Here is a 20,202-nt window from a genome sequence, read left to right as displayed (position 1 = left end):
GTAGACGGAGGCACAGTATACTAACCATGACATATGTCATGGCAAATTCCATTTACAATGTGTGTCGAAGGACAAACACACTCTCCGACTAGCATTAGAAATGGGTGGAAGTAGGGTGTGTGCAGTTACATGTGTGAGAGAACTGACCCTTTTGCCAACCAGTACAACACACCAGCTGCTGCATATTCCAATCTCTACACAGAGATGATGTCAGCACCCTACAAGTACAGTGGAAGAGGGCAAATCTCCCAGTCATGCAAATAGCATGCTCTGCTACTGCGTCTCTCACTACTGTCATAGCACAGTTAGTTATGGCTTTGAATTCCACACATGCCACGTGTATTTTTGTTACACAGAATGCCCATGTGTGTGGGTTGTTGTTCACAGTAATGCATGACATTGATTAAACCAGTAATGGCAATGGACAAAGATGATGTATGTGTGTGCCAAATACACATATGTACCTGTGACCTTCAATAGTTCCCATGTCTGACGCCTGCCACATGTGAATACATGGTATTTGCACTGGATAACATTATGACTGTGGTCTTCCGTGCGGGTGCTGCAAGTGGTATGTGTATATACAGTGTGAGATGTATATGGTATCATCCTAGCAGCGAGGGATACACATCTAGTCTGGGGCATATAGTCTACATGTTGTTGATGAACAGGTGCTGCATGTTTTCACCTGTTGTGGGAGTGGTAACAAGTTGTTCCATAGCAATGCAGTGACTACATGCTAGGAACCTTTCAGCTAGGGTGTTGTAGCTACAGTAATTCATCAGCATTCAGTAATATGTCAGCATTCCTGGTTGAGGGTATGATGCCAACCAAGGTCAGGGTCATACCAGCCTGTGCTACATGCTCAGAGAGCCCTTCCATGTTTCCTATCATGTAGTCCAGGGAGGTATATCACAGGTCAGCCATAGTTGCATGGACAATGACTGAGTCATATGTGTCCATGCCTCTGACTGACGTGTATGCTTGTGTTATGTGGTGGACCATAGTGCCCCACGGGCATATCACTGTGACCTTCACCTTGTCCAGCCTGGTGAGCGGGACCTCACTGTACCGGACAATAAGGGTACCTAACACAACTGTAGCAGGTGTGTTGTCTAGCCGTACAGGCTGTGACTGTTTGGCACACAGGATTTGTGTGCTATGTGTTGCACGTGCTGTGTTCTGGCTTAACGTATGCCTGTGTGCCAGCTGCAGAGGTGTCTGCTGCTCAGGCAGGATGCTATTCTGAGGCTCCACAAATGGCCCAGTGTGTTCACTTGTTTGGATTGCTGTCAGTGTAGGTCTACATCAGACTGGTATTGTAGTCACTGTAGTATTTCATGCCACCTGACAGGTTATGCCAGTACTGGATTCAGAGTGCTTAGTCCCCAGTTTGGCTATGTGGTTGCATCTCATACATGTGTTGTACGTCCATGTGTAGGGGAGAGGGTTGACTGTGTACATGTGGCAGCTGTGACATTGCCACATGACCCACATATTCCACAACTGTACCATAGAGGTGGCTGACAAGTGACCTTTGCACATGCTACCATAGTATTGTGATTGCCATGGTGATTAACAGCACATAGGGCCAATGGGGAACAAGGTACATAGGTTCATAGGTTCATACTAGGCTATCTGCCCTAGGGCATTTATAAGCCTAGCCAGAATGTGTTTGGCTTTCGTCACCCATTTTAAATTTATTTTGCTATGCCCTTTTTTGAGGTTAGTATACTGTGCCTCTGTCTAACAGTGACACAGAAGTGATACCCAGGGTAAACCTACGATCTCCCATCCACTCATCAAGATTCCTCTTGAAGAGAGTCAATGAGGGACTCTGCCTAACCTGGACTGGAATTTTATTCCAGAGTGAAGGGAGCCTCTGGGTTATGAATCTGTCCCTCCAGCATGTCCTATTTATTTCAGTGCTGAGGTTCAAGTCTCTGTAGCGTAGCTCAATGGGATTTGGATTTTCTAAGGTGCAGCATGTCCATTAATTCCGGGTTGGACATGGCTTTATACGTCAGGCACAGATCGCCTCTGAACAGGCGGTATGCCACTGAGTAGAGCTGGAGTTTCTTTAACCGAGCAGCATATGGCATCTGTTTGAGCCCTTTGATCCTCTTGGTGAGGTACTTTTGGGGTCTTTCCAGTTGCTGCAGGTGTCTGGTTAAGGTACATCCCAAAAGGGGCATTGTACTCAAGTATGGGCCTGATGAGGGATGAGTAAAGAGGCACGATGACCTCCCCTGATCTAGATGTGAATCCCTTCATGATTAGGTGGGCTATATCAAATGTTTTTCTCACCACTTTGGCCATGTGGTTGTCAAATGAGAGATTACTATCAACTTGGGTCCCCAGGTCCCTAATTACTTCTTCTGTACTTAATGGATTACCACCTATGTGGTAATTTGTGGGCATTTTGTTTTTGCGAAAGGGGATGACTATACACTTTTTGGCATTTAGCTTGAGGCCATGGCTTTGGCACCAGTTGTCTGTTTCTATGAGGCCCTTTTGGAGGATGCTTGTGTCGGCTTGCGAGTTGATTATGGCGGCCAGTTTGCAGTCATCTGCGAACTTGGGCAGCCACAGTCCTTCCGTGTTGGCCTGTACCTCCAAGAAATATATACCGAACAAGAGAGGTCCCAGAACTGAGCCTTGTGGGACACCACTTGTAACTGGTTTGGAGTCTGACATGTCTCCAGCAATTCTAACCATGTGGGTTCTGTCCTTGAGCCAGTTTGCAATCCATCTAGTGACATAGGGGTTTATATTTAAGCTGGTGAGCTTATCTATAATGCCCGAGTGGGGTATTGTATCGAAGGCTTTTGCGAGGTCCAGGTAGGCTGTGTGGACCACCTTCCCCTCATCAATGGCCTTGGTGACTGTTTCAAAGAAATCAACTAGGTTTAAGAGGCAGGCTCTGCCCTTAACAAAGCCGAACTGGGTAGGATCCAGTGTCTGTAGGTCCCCAATATCTTTATTTATGAGGTCCATGATGATCCTTTCCATAGCTTTACAGACCAAGCTAGTCAGGCTTATGGGGCGATAGTTTCCAGGATCCATTGAGGCACCACCTTTATGGAGAGGGACCACTGTTGCTGTACGCCACTCTTTGGGCACATATCCTGTAGTAAGGCTGAGATTGAACAGTAGTTTTATGTTTGGGTTTAGCTCTTCTTGGAGTTCATGTAGGACACAGCCCGGGACACTGTCTGGTCCCATTGATGCTGTGTTTTTTGCTTTGGAGAGGGCGGCTCTTACCTGAGCATCTGAGATGTCAGGGGGGCAACACTCTGCTGGGATAGATATTTGCCCTTTTGGTGTTGAGGGGGTGAGAAGTTTGCACTGTACCTGTCAGCTAGGATGTTGGCAATGTCTGTGGGTTTGCTGTATTTTTTGTCATTTTGGAATAATTCTGAGCATATCTGGGAATTACCACCCAGGTTCCTAACATAACTAAAGAAAGCCTTGTGATTATCCTTAGTGTCCTGTGCAATTTTCTCTCGAAGCTGGCCTTAGACAATTTTATGAGTGCCCATAGTTTTTTGCTAATACTGATCAGTGATGCCTTCCCTTTTTGGGATTTTGCTCTGTCATTTAGTAGCTTCCTCCTTCTATTGTATAGTTTATTTATGGCTGGGGTCCACCAGACAGGACATCTGCCTTTGGAGGATTGGGTCTTGGTTGGGATCGCATGATCCATGCATTCCTGAAGGTGTTCATAGAATGCGTTTATAAAGGATTCTGCAGTCTGGCCCGTATTTTCCACAGGCCCGGGGGCTTTGAAGGATTCCACCTCGGTTTTGAGGAGTGTGAAATTTGCTTTAGAGAAGTTTTTCACTGTGGTTTTCTGGCCAGGGGGTGGGGTCGGGATGTGAATATCCAGTGAGATTAGTTTATGGTCTGATCTTACCTTCTGGTCTGGAGCATAGAGTCCCCATGTTGGTGATGATCAGGTCCAGTATGTTTTCCCCTCTTGTGGGAGTGGTAACAAGTTGTTCCATAGCATTTGAGTTTATAAATTCTAGGAACCTTTGGGCTAGGGTGTTGGAGCTAGAGTAATGCTCCCAGTCTATGTTTTGGTAGTTGAAGTCGCCCAATATAATGGTGTTTGGAGAGACCTTCATATTTTCCAGTGTTCTCAGGAAGGCCGAGTGGGATTCCTGGGATTGGGAGGGTGGTCTGTAGCAGGCTATAAACTGCAAGGCAGTTTTACCCTCTGTTAGTTGCACATGGATAGTCTCTGATGCTTCGTGCTTTGCCACCAACCTGGAGGTGTGGGTATCTTTGATGAATATCGATACTCCCCCTCCTTTTGTGGTTCGGTCCAAGTTTTGGGGCCGAAAAGCATGGTATGAGGTATAACCTGGTAGTGCTGAGGTGCTCTCGGTAGCCCTGAACCAGGTTTCTGTTACTGCACAGATATCGATGTTCTCCATGCTAAGGAGAGTTTCGAGTGCATGCATCTTGAGGTTTAGACTTCTGGCGTTGAGTAGCATTACTCTTAGTTTCTTATCCCTTGTGATACCTATGGAGGTGGGTTTATCCTTTGAGCCTTGCCTAAAAAAGGCACTATGGGGGTAGCAAGAGCCTTTGCCAATATCCGAAAGCGCAGGGGTGACAGGTGCAAGCCGTCCCTAGCGAAGCAGGTGGTTCAACAAAAGGTGAGTATGTGAGGGTGTAGTGCCTGTGATTAGTTAGCACTGGCATATATGACTGCTCACGTGGACAAATGCCAGGTAAGTCATATGCAATGTTTCACAGGCAACGTACATGTGAACAGGACAAACAGTGATGTTCTGTCAAGTGAGACATGGACATACATATAGTAAGCTATGCAGATGTCACATGGAGTCCACAGAAGCTCTGTAACTCTGCATTGCAGGTGGGATCAGTGTTCCAGGGTAACTGCAAGCAAACATGCATGCAAACAAAGCTACAGTAAGCAGGGCTGCATGTAGTCCATTGTACGACAAACAAGCTGTACCACTTCCAGTAGGTAACAGTGCAAATATGCAGGCACTATACACATGTACATGGAAATACACAGGTCAGATGGCTAGGGTCCAGTCTCAGCGCACACAAGTGTACAGACCATGTACTGTCAGGATGTACAATAACTGGATGGAAACCCAGGTGCTCATACCTGCAGTAATACACATGTCAAATAACAGACACTGAGCCTTCACTCAGTGGTTCCATACTTAGTAGGACGTATGCTACCTGGCCTGCCGCCACAGTATCCCTAACATGTATGGGGACTCTCCCTCCTGTGACAGTTATTTTTGTGTGTTGGGACTGTCTAGCATGGTATGAGATGTGAGCTTGCAGTGCTAGGGTGCTCCTGTGTGTCCTGTACCAGTCGTGTAGTACTGCGCACATATCAACATCCTCAAACATCCGCATTGCAGAGTCCAGTGTGGGCAACATGCCACTTGCAGTTTACATGTCCATCACTGCGTATCAATACTTTCTTTACCTTATCCCCTGTGCTACCTATGTATGTAGCCTTCTGTTGACATCCTTACCACCAGTATGCCAACATGTGCAGATGATACACTATGGTACTTACCATGGGTGTAGACAACAGTACATGACAATCATAACCTTACTGCATCAGGCATGCTGGGATATACCCACAATTATATCAGCACACAGTAGAGTTAACAACATGATACTATTACTACACGTCTATGTAGTCACCCTGTGTATCAGCAACATGTTAACCTGTACCTGCACTGATGTTACAGATTGCAGGAGGTGGCACAGTTTCATCATATGCACAGGGTGTGAACTTGGTATGCCTGAGTCAGCCACCGATACCACCAATTGACATGTATGTGTATGTGTGTTGGTGAGGGACAGCAGTACAAGGTGGGGCAATGTTGATGCAGTGTGTGCGTGTATGCGGTAACCCTAGGTGTTGTCAATTCGCATGTGTGTATGGATGCACACAGTTCCACCTCATGGCTGCCATATACTGGTGTTTGTGGACAGCCACAGACTGTACCTGCCAGGTCATACAGATAAGTGTCTGTGGCCACGGACATGGTACCTGTGCCTTGCAGGGGTGCTATGGACCATATCCGGTACCAATCCAGACTGGGTACTGTCATCAGAAGCAGGTGTTCATTGACTGGGCACAGATCCCTGTTGGGCCTGTCTAGAGCCACGTGCACGTGGTCTCCTGGGGCGGTCTGATAGCACAGACCCAGCATTGCTGGGGCTGCTGCTGGCACTATGGGGGCGGCCGCGACCCTGTTGTCATCTGCGATGACTGCCAGTTGCTGCTGTTGCTGGCATACACCCACGTCGACGCCTCATCCGTCCACCATCGCCCTGGCTCATGGACATGTAGTTGTGGAACCGGTCTAATATGTCCCCACAATGTCTGTCTATGACATCGGTGAAATTACGGATGGCCGCCACAATGTCACGCATACTGTCAGTCATGGCTGTGCGACATGCTGTCAGCTCCCTCAGACCCTTTCTGGTGTACCGTTCCATATGTGACTGTGCCTTCATGACAGCCCGAAACATAGCTGAGGTTGTAAGACCTCTGTGGGCACATCTGACAGGGGCAGTACACCCACGGATGCTCCAACTGGACATCTGTCTGTGTGGTACCATCTCAGGGCTATGCCCATGGCCGCTGTGTGGGGAAGCATGTGCCACAGATACCACATTACCCTGGTCAATGCCCACTGTATCCTGTCCATCACCTAGAGACATTGGTGACAAAGGGTGTATTGGCAGGATAACTGTGCGCATTGATGGGGTTGACAGCTGTGTACTGTCAATTGGCTGACCAATGACGGACCCTGGCATACCTTCCTGTGCCATTACACAGATGTCATCATTATCAGTACCCATGGCACCTGATTCAGGTTCCCTGTTGCATGACACCAGAGCAGCACCAGAACCTGTGGGAGGGAAACAGGAAACACAGTTTACAATGTCTACACAATATTACCAGTGATGCACACATGCACAGGTGCACACATGCACAGTTGCACGCATGCACACAGTTGCACACATGCACAGGTGCACACATGTACAGGTGCACACATGCACACATGAACACATGCACACAGTTGCACACAGTTGCACACTACTCGGTATGCGAGATATCAACACACAGACACAGACACACCTGCATGCATACACAGAGCACTACTCAGTGAGCATAATATTATTATTACTATCAAGACTATTAAAGGTATTGTTAATACACACTCACCAGCATGGATAGGCTGCATTGCTGTTACACCAGAGCGACCTGCAGAAGTGAGGAAATTAATGTCAGTGGGCACAACTGTGCCATTGTTACCGAGTATGATACAGGTCAGTAGTACAACAGTCGCCTTTTACAGGTCAGCTGCTGATATTGAGAATATCACACTTGCACATTAAATACTATGATGACAGCTACAAACCAAGGATACACCTCACACATGCATTAACTACTAGTGTACACAACAGTCAACTATACATATGGCATATTACCTGCACGCTCGTAGTCTTGCTGTTGCGTGGCTCCAGCCTCCTTCATAATGCATGCCTGCTGCTGTTGTTGTTGGCGGGCTGGAGCCATAACACTGATGAGTAGTCCCTCCAGTCTGGTGAGTGGGGGATGTGTAGCCACCCCACCACCTGTGGCAACCTGTTGCCTGTGGATATCCGATGCACGCTGACTGACATTTCTGATTAAATCACTGCAGTGATGTCGTACCTGCTCATATGTCCTATTATGCGTGCCTATGTCATTTACCCGATGGACCAGGTCTTGCCACAGTGCAGCCCTCTCCTGCTGATTCTGGCTGGTGCGGGAAAAGAGTATTGCATAATCCCGCACCAGGATCTGGTGTATCTCCTCATCCTCAGCTGCAGAGTAAGCTGGATTGCGCTGGTGAGCCATGGTCCTGAAAAAGGAAATAACACGATATCAGCAAAATATGTCAGCAGAATTTGGCACACATACTACACATGCTACTCGACTGTTGTGATACAGCATATCTCACATATATAGCATCTATCTGTCTATTGGTGGATACACATGTAAATGGCCAGATATCAGTGCTCAGCCAACAACTGTGCAACAGTACCTGGCACACTCCATACGACATACTACCAAACCCCAGCAGTCAGAACACTGATTCAGGTCCAAAGCACCTCCTCACTCTGGGGGGTTGTATCGAGGTACTGTATGGGGTACATCATCAACTACTGTGAGCTGACCACAAACTAATTGCCCTGGATATACATATCCCACCTCCACCACCAGCACAAATGGCTACAGTGAATAACATTTCAAATGCAAACTTTACACTTTGTAACAGTGACATGGTATCCTTTCAGCCCACTGGGCCAGTGGAAGACACAACCCACAGTGCTGACCCCTTCACAAATAATTTCTACGGACATCTCCGAGAATGCATGGATCATGCAATCCCATATAAGAAATCCCATATAAGACCAAGACACTCTCCACAAAGGGACAGCATCCTGTCTGGTGGACCCCAGCCATAGACAGATTGTATAACAAAAGATGGAAGCTACTGCAAGACAGAGCATAATTCCATAAAGGGAAGGCATGTCTGATCAGCACTAGTAAGGAGCTATTTTCTCTCATACAAACATCCATGGGCAACTTTGAGAGGGAAATCAACAGGGACACTACAGATAACCACAAGGCCTTCTTCAGTTATGTTAGCAACCTGGTCAGAAACCCTCCAATATGCTCATAGTTAGTACACAACAACAAATAATTCACTGAACCCACAGATATTGGCAACATTGTGGCAGACAGGTTCAGTGCAGGTTTCCCCCCTCCCTCTCCCCCAAAATAAGACATACTTATCCCAGCTGACTGTAACCTTCCTGTCATCACAGATGTCCAGGTGAGAGCTGCCCTCAGAAAAGCAGAATACACAACATGAATGGGACCTGATGGTATCCCCAGTTGCATGCTACATGAACTCCAAGAGGAGCTAAACACACATATAGAAGTGCTATGTAACACTAGCCTGACTACAGCATATGTACCTGTACACTGGCGCACAGCAGCAGTGGTTCCACTCCACGAAGGAGGCACCTCTACATACTAATATAATACAACACAATACAATACATTACGCTATTGCCCCTGGGACTACAGCAGCATACTGTTCTGCTACCCTGACCATTGTGACACATGTGATGTGATGGTACCTGCTGCTGTCAAACAGTTACACAGGGTGACTCATATGGCATATTACCTATCTGACTAACATTCAGCAGGGGTATGTGTGACATGTACTCATGGGGGGTCTTGCTTCTTAACGCTGTGTGGTTTATTGCAGGGTATGTCTTATCTGTGGGTAGGAACCTGTACCTCCACCATGTGCTCTCTATTGTAGTGTCACGGACGACACACAGCAGTCATTTAGGTTGTGGATGGTGTGAGGTGTTACTATGGTTGTTGGACATCTGTCATGGGTGTGACTTAAGTATGTAAATCCAGGAGTGGTAACCTCTATGTGGGTAGTATGTGTACTCTGTGGTGTTGTCAGTCACTGTGCATTGGTAATGTGTTTGAGTGCATTGTCACAGTGTTGTACATGTCACTGTGTCCTTCTCCATATCTGTAGCTGTCATGTGAGGTACATACCATGGCAGCCATTGTGTGGTGTGGAGGGGTACACTGACCTACATGTCCATAGCTGACACACCATGTCTGCTGACCATGCCATGTGCAGGTATTCCAGGAATAGTGTGCCACTGTGAATATCATTGGGGGGACTATTGTACACATTTATGACCCTGTTCACCCCAGACACATGCAGTGGTGGGCAGCCAATCACATATCTGGTGGTTACTGGTGTAGGTGATTTGAAATGGGGTATGGTACTCCAGTTTTGACACTGGTGTTCACTCCATGCCTTTGTCACCAGGCACCTGTTGCAATACATCTGTACACATGTGTCTCACTCAGAATATGTATACATCTCTCTCTCTCTCTCTCTATATATATATATATATATATATATATATATATATATATATATATATATATATATATCTATATGTATATATATGTGTGTGTATATATATATATATATATATATATATATATATATATATATAGATATATCTATATGTATATATATGTGTGTATATATATATATATATATATATGTCTGTATACATATACACATATATATATATATATATATATATATATATATATATATTGATGTACATGTATTGCTATAGATATGGAGAGAGGGGTGTGTGTGACAGAGAGGGGGTGAGAGTGACAGAGGGGGTGGGACAGGGGGAGTGTGGGATCGTCATATACAGTCATACCTGTAGATAGTCAGATCTGTCTGTCTATGTATATGTATCTACATATATCTATATCTGTATGTGTGTATTACATATATATGTTTGTACATATTCTATCTATCTACATCTGTCTATGTATTCCTACATCTCTCTTTATGTATGTATACATATATGCATATTATTTATATATATATATATATATATATATATATATATATATACACACACACATACATACATATATTGACATACATACATATCCATATGATAGATAGGTATATCAACATGTTTGTTTACAAAACTGTATACACACACTAACATACTGCTAAACATACATAACAGTGAAACCTACTTTGTACATTGCACTACAACCTACAGTCAACCTACATTGATATGTGCACATAGATGCTCTCACATACATATGTATGTACAGCCTTCACTGATAGTTGCTTTATGTCCCCTGCCCTTTGCACATCTTCATATACATATGGATACAGACCAATGACACATATGGAGGGTTCACAGTATGTAGACTTTTATAGTATTTCTTTACATTACCTGTGTTTGTCACAGCTGCTTGTGTTGCCGTCTGATTTCGTGTCCTGCTGCTCCACTTGCCAGTTGTCAGCTTTCAAGTGGTTGTTGCTGACCGGTTTTGTTTGTGTATGTTTAATTTTTTTTCTCTGTCTCTCTCTCTCTCTCTCTGTCTCTCCCTACCTCCACAGGGTGCAATGAAAGTATTGCATGTGTGGACTGGGAGTACAGCATGCTTTTGTAGGTATCTGCATATGTCCATGTGATGGCCTCTGCACCAATTGTTAGCCAGCATTTGCTAATTGCATGCAGCCAGTTGTGTACTGATTGCAGTTCTCACTGTGATTTCAGGACAGTGCTATAAAAAGGTATGTGAGATAGGCATAGCCCTTTCAGATTTTAAGGGCAGGGACCATGCTGGTATGCTGTGGACACTGTTCTGTGAGCGTAAAGGTTAGTATCTCTCTCATATTTCCGGCTGTGTTGTAGATTAACATTTCTCCATTCATTTCTCCAGTTTCCTGTACTAAGTGTGTATGTACACTGACACCTAAGATTACTACTACTGTTAATGGGTGTGTGTGTGCTTTCCTGTGGGACATGTGGTGTAACTGGTATATAGCAGTGGCTCTTGCACTTTGTTGCTATGGCTTCAATATTTGCCCTTTACATTCACTACTTGTATGCCTGCTAGGTGTCTTGACTGTAGTGTGTTGCTGTGGCTTTCCTATTTTCCATGTACATTCACATCTTGGAATGCTTGCTATATCTGCTAGGGTGTTACTGCATGCAGTGTGGTCTGGCCATGGTGTGGGCCTTGACATATATTAGGGTATTTGAGTATGCTGCTGAGCAGGCCCCAGAGACTCTCAGGTGCATCTTTTATCTGCCTCATGGAATGGTACATATCAGTGGGGTACACCCATTAAATTGTCTGGTATTCTGCAGTTGTGACTGTGGGATAGCATGAGCATATGTATTACTACACTATTTCTGCCGTGCAAGTGGTGCATACTTTCAGTACTTCATAGTTACCATTGCATGTGTTGTAACACCTTTCTGCCTACTGTTTGTACATTTCACAGGGAGTCTGTGGGGCATCCCTGTAACTCAGTCACTGTTGCTATGTCTAGGCTGTTAACTATTCAAATATGGCAGTGTCAGACTTCTCAAGTGTACAGATATTTGCAGGTTGTCCACATTTCTGCCTCATATTCTGGTCAATATCTCATGAACAGCTCTTTCTGGCAAATCTCTCTGGGCTCAAGTCAGACTATAGTGACAAACATTTAAGTTTCAGACTTCATACCCTTCCAAACATCCAACAAAATGCAGAACCTGTTACTCTCTGAACTGTCTAAGTTTGTTGTAGCATTATTTGGAATGTGTCCCTGTTTTTCGCCCTTTGCTCCACATATTTTATTTCTTGGTCCGGATGTGTTCCTGTAAGAGGTTGTGGGGTATGGGCAGTGATTATCCTGCTGTGAGTATGTGTGTGGCTTGCAAGGTGCTACAGTGACATTATTACCTACTAGCTACCAACTAGCATGGCAGTTTCTGTTCACATACTACTATTATAGAAATCCACTAGATTTGACAGTAAATATACATGACATGCTTTGTGTACTACACATCCTATATTCCCTTTACATTCATTCCTACTATTACATGATATATTTATTGTAGCATAATGCTCTTATATAACAGTCATGGCTTAGTGGCAAGTCATGCAGGCTACTGTTTCCTAGGTCCTGGGCTCGGGACTGACAGTGGGATTTTATTTTGCTTTTGAGCAGACTACAGGACCTGTCATTCAGAGTGACTAAGGCACTTTTAAGCGGTTGTAACTGGGTTAGCGCTGGTTTGCATGGAGCTCCCGCATGCGCACTGGCGTTCAGCTCCGTGCACACCCACTTACAACCGTTTAAAAGTGCTTACTCTTGCGCACACCCGCACTATTTTCTTTGAAAGAAATGAAAATGGGGAGACAGGAAAGTGGTGAAAAAGGGGTCACAAAGAGGGTAAGACAGTAGGGAAACAAGCTTGGGTTTTGCAGGAGGGATGTAGGTAAGGCCCATAGCTGCCCATTTCTTCATCAGCAACAGCTGTGCATATGTTTGTAATTTGGTGTGACATTTGAAACCTTCCACCCCTGGGAGAGGTGTGAGGACAACAATAATACTTGTTGTACAGCCAATTGTAAATGACAGTTTCCATGTCCAGCAGACATGTGTGCGAAATGGGCAGCTATGTATGGGGCGTAATTTTTTTGTGGGTACAGAGTGCCCTTTTTTTTTTTTTTTTTTTTCAGGTGAGAGTGGTATGTCAGGTAAAGTAAGTCGGTATAGCTGGGGAGGTAGGTTGGGTAGGTCAACAGACAAGACAAACATGACGCATACAGGGGCGGTGTATGACACGTGTGGGGGGGTTACACAATTGACGGGGATGGATGTTTGGATATCTAGAGCCCATGAGCCCACAGATGGCAACAGTGGAACTGATATCCCCACCCATGGGCAGTTGCCACTGTGCCTTCACTGCCTAGGACGGGGCTGTGCTGGGGGCTGTGTAGGCCGGGCAGCAGGCACGCCCGTTAGTTGTGCCACCTGTGCCTCAAGCTGGCGTAGGGGCCCAAGAACAGCTTCCTGGATCTCCCTACGCACCACAGTCCGGATGCTACGGAGGGTGAGTGGTTGTTCTCCTCCGGCCACACTTGCAGAGGGGGGGATGAGCCCCATCCCCTGCAGCGCTTCCACCCGCAAGTGGCACAGGGCCACCGGAGGAGGGTCCGGACTGGGCACTACTGCCAGGTGCACTCGTCAGCTGAGGTGGGAGAGGTGGGTCTCCTGGAACCCGCCTTCCCTGTCGTCCTATGTTTTGCATTATGTCATGACAGTTTGGGTTAGTAACATACAATACCATTCACAATTAGTTGTAACAGCATGCATTAGCATTCCCATTAACCAAACACCCAGATATTCAAACCATTGAACAGCAAGCATAACACATGCATAATTTGAACAGCAATACACAGTCCAACAACATGCAGGGTTGATTGATGGCAACAGGCCATTAGGTTTGGATGTATGAACAGGGCAGATGCATCAACATACATGCAAATATGTATGACCCAACAGGACAAATGTCCAGGGGTGTTAATTGTGATTTCACATACCAATTTCACGTGGAATGGATTATATGTGGTTATAGGGTAGGGTGAAGAAAATTGAATTAACACCTTCAAATACCAATACATATGCTGTACATTTCTAATAGCTGCAGATATATACACACTACAGTTCTACCTACAGTTTTCTATGTGATAACTACTTCAAGTTGGTGATAGGAATGTTACTGCTACATCAGTATACATTTTTATTTTTATTCGTACACATTCATATCTGGCTCTGTTCGGCTACATCATCCTGCTACATTTGCTTTATATAGCTATAGACAATTGTGGATGTTTGGTATTTCAGACAACCATACTATCTGCATATTGCAGACTGAGAGCAACATATCCAGATTTTGGGACACACATTCCAGCTGCAAGAACATTTTGAACACATTTCACAGTTTGGTTCTGCTTGTCACATTCATTTCATTCTGTACTGACTGCGGTGTACTTTATTCAGGAGTTATTACTACTTTATTGGTGTATTCATAACTCTTTCTCACACTCTCTCACTTGTTTTATTTTTACAATTCAGGATGGTACTTAATTCTAGGCTTTATTGACATGTTTTACCTGTAGTTATTACAATCCTTTCCAACAGTCTCACTTCTGTCATGTTTCTGTATTTCAGCAGGGCTATATTTCACACATGTTTTACTCAGCTTCTGCAGCTGTACTTTTCAGCCTGCTGCAGGTTTTGTACTATTATATTACAGGTGGGACATCTTTATTTCAGACTTTTTCATTTCTCTGTTTGGATTACAGACTGCATCACACTTTTATAATCAAGCAATACTTGCAAACCCTCTTACACTGTTACTTGCACATTTTATTACTTAGTGACTACACTGCACTCTTTTGCTAACTGTCATACTTTTATATTTATTTACAGTTACAGGGAGAGGATTACTGACCTGCCTGGTGGCGCAACTGCACCAGCCTATCACCATAGGCTCTACGGTTCGCAGAACGGACACCTGCAGCTGTAATATAAATAAAGTAATATTGGAATACACATCTCCATAATATCAGCCAGGTTAATTTCTTACATAAATAATTAGATGTAACTTACTCAGTAGTGGGGCGTTGGGCATTTGCCAGGCCTCCTGGATCCAACGGTTCAGTTGGTCCTGCTTCCATCTCTTCAGGTCCGCATGGTGGTGATGGACCTGCTCACCAGTCCTTGGTATCCCTGTGGCACTGGTAAGATCATGAGCCAACCGGTCCCACGCCTCAGCCCTATATGCTCCCCACAGGACCTGGCCCTGCATGAGTTGGGCCTCATGATTGTGGATAAGGAGCCAAACCATATATTTGGACTCCTCAACGCCCCACCTCTGTGCTCAAAAGCAACTTCCCTCACCTACACCTGACATTCTGGCTGCAAGTTGGTTCTGCAATCGGTTATGCTGTGTATTCCCACCTATGGGGCTTATATATGCCGTTTTTCCTGCACTTATCTGTGATTGGCCATTTTGGAATTTTATCAGCTTCACAAAACCTGCTTTGTCATGCTCCTCTTTCTATTCATTCCTATATATTTGCTATTATTGCATTTCTAAGTACAGCTGTCATGGCTTAGTGGTTCAGTACCTTGACTATGGTGCATGGTATCCTGGGTTCGAACCTGGCTACTGCTTTTTATATTTTATGACTGTCTACACAGGCTAGGAGGTGTATCTGTGTAAAGGCCGTTTTGTTACAGCTTGCTCAACGTTGCCCGTCAGCTTGTTGGCGCGGTGCGCAGCTCCGCGCAAACGGGTTACGCTGGTTTACGCTTCATTTGGCTGTCAGCACACATATTACGCTCAGCTCAGCTAGGGGCACACAGTTTCAGCGTGTTAAACCACTGCTCACCTACGGGCACTCATTTTGCACCTGTTAAACCACTGCTCACCTTCGGGCACTCATTTTACACCTGTTAAACCACTGCTCACCTATGGGCAGATGCACTCAACTTGTTAAACTGTAGCTCAGCTATAGGCACATCTGGCATCTTTTATTATTTTATCTCACATTTCTTCAAAATAAATAGCCCATTTCATTACATTTTACATAAAATATAATTTTATATGTGTACATATATGTCAGGGACTTGTTTCGTGCTCATTTCACTAAAAATAAAAATTGATGTTGTGGGGGCTCGAACCATGACTGCCTGCTCTTCAGCCGATGTCTCTACCGCTACGCTATTGCTTTTTGGCTTACTTTGCATATTTAGTTCTTATATGCTTTTCCACTGACTGCTAACTGTGGCTTAGCTACGGGCACGCCCGCGCAAACGTGCGCACTCACTGGCAAACATCTTTACAATTTAAAAAATATATAACATGTTCATTTATATATTTTATGTTCATAGTCTGTGGGGGCATGTGTTGTGTTGTGTTTATTCACATTTCCATGGACTCTGTCGTGGGGGTTTACTTTCGGGACTTTTACTCTTCTGGGGGCGTGTCCATTTGCAGGGCTCTGCCTACGGACACGCCCCCTACTGTCTTCCACGGACCGTGTAAGCCTTAGGTGTGATTCAGCATGCCCTCATGCATATGCATGACATGCTGACGTCACACCGTTTAACTGCAGCCTCCGTGTAAGCCTTGTAACTCTTACACGGAGGCTTTGTGAATCCTGCCCAATATCTTTTGCCAGTGTTAACTGAACACAGATAAAAGCATAACTGAAAACTAGTACATGTTATATTCTGAAAACTAAAGTATTAGTACCCTTTTTCTGTCAGTATTGTCTGAACATAGATAAACTGAAACTAGTACTGTTGTACAATTCTCTGAAAACATGAGAACATTTTTGACAGTGTTACATGAACACTGATAAAAAAAGAACTAAAATCTGTTTTTCTGTTAGTATTGTCTGAACATAGATAAAGTGAAAACTAGTACTGTTGTACAATTGTCTGAAAACATGAGAACATTTTGACAGTGTTAGCTGAACACGGATAAACTGAAATATGTTATATTCTAGAGACTAAATTATTAATATCTTTTTGTCAGTATTGCCTGAACATATATAAAAACATAAACTGAAACTAGTACTGTTATATAACTGTCTGAAACATACACACATGCTTTAACTCATACATTTTAACTTTAAACAAACATTGAAGAAATAACTGAAACAGTCAACTTTTACACCACAACTCTTGCCAAATTTTACTCTGCATTGTCCCAGTCACTGATGAGGTAAAGGAAGGCCTGCTTTAATGTCAAAGTGTCCTTTTTATAGTTAGGCATTTTAAACCTCTTTTTTATTTCTTGTGCAAGCTGGGTGGCTAAAGTTTTTGATTTAATTTATCAGGTCTTTAAAATAACAAGGGCATCATTAGCAATTATAAACTGACAGCATTGCTTATTCCCCTGACCTTAATTACATGTTTCTGCATGAAATAAACACATGCAGCTTTAACAATTATAAAGTGTTTATTTACATTTACTGCATGAAATAAACATTTGCTGCTACTAAATGCTTGCAAGTCTGTAAGCAAACTGATAACATCAAATGAAACTAAAGTAACACTGTGCATTTCTGCGCCTATATAAAATTAATTTTCTTGTGACCCTCCGATTTTAACATACTGTTCTATCAGTGAAACTCCACCCTCTGTCTCACCATAACCATTTCTTTAGCTGACATCATTTAACTTTTCAGTACTACTGAATGCTGTGAGAATTTATCATTTCTGCCTACAATTTTCTTGGATAAATAGTATAGCTGTAAATGCATTAAATTGATCTTTACCATACTGCCTTGTGGCATACAGTACTGTCTTTAATTCAGCTTGCTAAACTGGCTATAAACTAATCTGATGTGCCTGGAAAACTGCAATTTCTGTATGAAATATATACAGTCTTAAACTGATTACATAAACTGATCTGATTTTATACAATGTAGTATTGACTTTTACATTCTGTAATATTTGTGAATGCTTTTTTTGTCTTTGTCTGTATTAAGCTATTGTTTATGCATTGCAGCACTTTAATACAAAGCTCTTAACTAATGACTGCTAAACAAACAATACAAAAATGTATTTGCCAAATCTGTAACTTTAAACCCTTTATTCTCTGAATTAACTTGACTTTTATTTCTGATATACCTTACAAGACACAGAGGTATACAGTTACCATTTTTTTCCAAACTAGCCACACCCAATATGTCTTTCTGAGCACTTCAACTGTGTCATCTGAACTTGAATTTATTTTATCTTTAACCCATAAATCTGCATGTTCCTGTCATAACCAATTCTTTAAAATCTGTACATTTGTAAAAATCTTGTCACTGAAGTCTAAAATAGCATACAACTCTAATGGCATGTTCATACCTAGTACAGAGCAGTTTTAGGTTCATAGGTTGGTACTAGGCTATCTGCCCGAAGGCATTTATAAGCCTAGCCAGAATGTGTTGGCTTTCACCGCCCCCTTAGATTAGTTCCCTGTGCCTCTGTCTGGCAGAGCCACTGAAGTGATCCCCAAGGTAAACTTTCTGTTTCCCATCCACTCATTAAGGTTTCTTTTGAAGAGTGTTGGTGAGGAGCTCTGCCTAATGTAGATTGGGATCTTGTTCCAAAGCATGGGAAGTCTCTGGAACAGGAATCTTTCCCTCCAGCACGTCCTATTTATTGTTGTGGTGAGGTTTAGATCCCCAGAGTGTGTGGTTCGAGGGGATAAGATTTTCTTTAGGTGGAGCATGTCCATCAATTCTGGGTTGGACATGGCCTTGTATGTCAGGCAGAGATCACCTCTGAGTAGGCGGTATACAACCGAATACAACTGGAGTTTCTTCAGTCGAGCTGCATAGGGCATCTGTTTGAGGCCAGTGATCCTCTTGATGAGGAACTTCTGTGGTCTTTCCAGCTGTTGCAGGTGTCTTTTGTAAGGTACATCCCAAATGGGGCATTGTACTCTATGATGGGTCTGATGAGTGATGAGTAGAGGGGCACAATGACCTCTTTTGATCTGGATGCAAATCCTTTTGTGATTAGGTGGGCCATGTAGAAGGATTTTCTAACCACTTTGGCAATGTGATTATCAAAGGTGAGATTTCTATTTACTTGGGTCCCCAGATCCCTTATTACATCTTCCGTATTTAGGGGACTACCACCTATGTGGTAGTTTGTGGGTACTTGTTTTTTCCAAAGGGGATGACTATGCACTTTTTGGCATTTAGCTTGAGGCCATGATTTTGACACTAGGTATCCATCTCAGTGAGACCCTTTTGGAGGATGTCTGTGTCAGCCAGAGAGTCAGTTATAGCCCCTAGTTTGCAGTCATCTGCGAACTTGGTCAGCCATAGTCCTCATGTGCTTGCCTGTACCTCTGAGAAGTATATGCCGAACAGGAGGGGTCCTAGGACTGAGCCCTGGGGAACGCCACTTGTAAACGGTTTAGAGTCAGACCTAGCTCCCGCAACTCTCACCATGTGGGTTCTGTCCATGAGCCAGTTGGCAACCCATCTTGTGACATAGGGGTTTATGTTCAGGCTGGTGAGCTTGTCTATAATACCAGACTGGGGAATGGTGTTGAAGGCCTTAGTGAGGTCTAGCTAGGCTGTGCGTACCACCTTTCCCTCGTCTATAACCTTGGTAACTGTCTCAAAGAAGTCCACCAGGTTTGGGAGGCATGATCTGCCCTCAACAATGCCAAACTGGGTAGGGTCCAGTGTTTGGAGGTTCCCAATGTCTCTGTTAATGAGTTCCATGATGATGCACTCCAAAGCCTTGCAGACCAAGCTAGTCAGGCTTATAGGGAGATAGTTCCCGGAGTCTGTTATGGCTCCACCTTTGTGGAGCGGAATAACCGTTGCTGTGCACCTCTCTATGGGTATGTAGCCTGTGGAGAGGCTGAGTTTGAACAGTGTGTTTAGGTGTGAGGGGTTAGTTCATCTTTGAGCTCATGTAGGACGCAGCCTGGGACACCGTCCGGTCCCATTGATGCTGTGTTTTTGGCTTTGGAGAGGGCTGTTTTAACCTGAGTGTCTGTGATTTCAGGGACTCTACATTCTTCTGGTATGGTTATGGGCCCATTTGGGGGGTGAGACAGGAGTGAAGTTTGCGCTGAACCTGTCTGCCAGGATGTTGGCAATATCAGTCGGTTCAGTGCATTTTGTGCCATTCTGCACTAACTCCGAGCAGATCTGAGCATTGACATAGCTAA

Source organism: Protopterus annectens, chromosome 4.part0 (assembly GCF_019279795.1).
Source record: "Protopterus annectens isolate FY-2018-M chromosome 4.part0, PAN1.0, whole genome shotgun sequence".
Lineage (NCBI taxonomy): Eukaryota > Metazoa > Chordata > Ceratodontiformes > Protopteridae > Protopterus > Protopterus annectens.
The sequence above is the reverse complement of the archived record's forward strand: the minus strand, read 5'-3'. Positions refer to the sequence as shown.